We start from the raw sequence: 1,737 nt of genomic DNA, 5'->3' as shown, positions 1-1,737 counted from the left end.
CATGAGACCCACCCTTGATCCAACCTTGAATGGAATCTATGTTCCCTATTGTTGAAAACTTTAAACTTGTGGCCCTTCTCCCTTTACTTGCATGTATCACATTTTCAATAACTCCCCTGGAAGACAACTGTATATGGCAGAGATAGGGTAATGGGAGAGGGGGAAAGGGCAGAGGGTCAAAGATAGGATAAAAAACATATATATATGTAGACATTGTATGAAAGTAGAAATGGAATATTATTGATGATAACATGCTTGATTAAGTCACAAAAAAAATTGCATTGAACTTGTAAATTAATTTGAGTAGAATTGGCATTTTGACTTTTGGGTTTTTTTTGACAAATTTTTGCTATACGGTGCATCCACTCATCAGAGAGACAGAGAGAAGCACAGAAAGTGAGAAATCGCTCACCGGGGAAATGGGCAAGCTACAATCCCTCTCCTTCACCCTGATCTTGGGAGTTTTGGCATGTACGCAAACATGCCTGGCATGAGTTTCAAGCTGCTGGGTTCTTTACTTGAGCCATGGTCAGCCATGTGCCTTAACTACTATGCCAAGTGCTCACCCCAGACATTTTGGCTACATTAATTATTCCAGTCAAGGAACATGTGATGTCTTTCCACTTTAGTATATCATTTTCATTTTTTTTTCCAGTTTTTCATAGTTTTCCTTGTAGAGAGGTCTTTCACATCTTTAGTCAGATTTATCCCTAGGTATCTCATTTTCTTCTGTTTTTTGTTTGTTTACTTGTTTGTTTGCCTATTGTAAATGGAATTGCTTTATTTAATACTGTGCAAAAAGAGTAGAGTAGGAGGCATCTCACTTCCTGATCTCAAAATATATTACGAATCTGTGATAACCAAAACAACATAGTATTGGAACAAAAGAGGCATATAGACAAATGGAACAGAAGAGAGACCCCAGAAATAGACCCCAAAACATACAGCCAACTGATTTTTTTTTTTTTTGGAGAGGTTTTTGCTATAGGGTGCGTGTGCTCGCCAGACAGACAGAGAGAGACATAGAGAGAGAAAGCAAGAAATCATCCCCCAGGGGGGATGGTCACACCACAATCCCTTCTCCTCCATTCTCCTCTCGGGATCTTGGGCACACATGCACACGTGCCCGGCATGAGTTTTAAGCCACAGGGTCCGGGACCCGAACCAGGTCGACTATGTGGGACTCCAGCGACATAGCCATGACGCTAACTGCTGGTTCCCCAGCCAACTGATTTTTGACAAAGGGCACAGGAAAATCCACTAGGGAAAAGAAAATCTCTTCAACAAATGGTGCTGGAAATACTGGATAACCAACTGCAGAAAAATGAAACTGGATGCCTATCTCTCACCATTAATCAAAATCAACTCAAAATGAATTAGAGACATGAATGTAAAACCTCAAACTATGAAACTATGGTGGAAAACAAAGGGAAAACTCCTGGAGACATTGGAGTAGGCATACATTTCTTAAATAAGACCCCAAAAGCATGACTTAAATAATCTTACAGTGGCTTTTCTTTTTTTTTATTTTATTAATTTTTTTAATTTATTCATTTTCTACATTAATTCACTATACACCATCACAACACACAAATGAATTTTCCATCTAAAATACCCTGTGCATTGGCTCAATCAAGCACATCAACATACATGTTCTCAGCAAATAATTTCCCAATTCTTATGTCCTGCATACCTTGCCTTTTGTTTTGCCATCCTTGATTCCCCATCCCCCACCCT

Source organism: Tupaia chinensis, unplaced genomic scaffold, assembly GCF_000334495.1.
Source record: "Tupaia chinensis unplaced genomic scaffold, TupChi_1.0 Scaffold000014_1, whole genome shotgun sequence".
NCBI classification, from domain to species: Eukaryota; Metazoa; Chordata; class Mammalia; order Scandentia; family Tupaiidae; genus Tupaia; species Tupaia belangeri.
The sequence above is the reverse complement of the archived record's forward strand: the minus strand, read 5'-3'. Positions refer to the sequence as shown.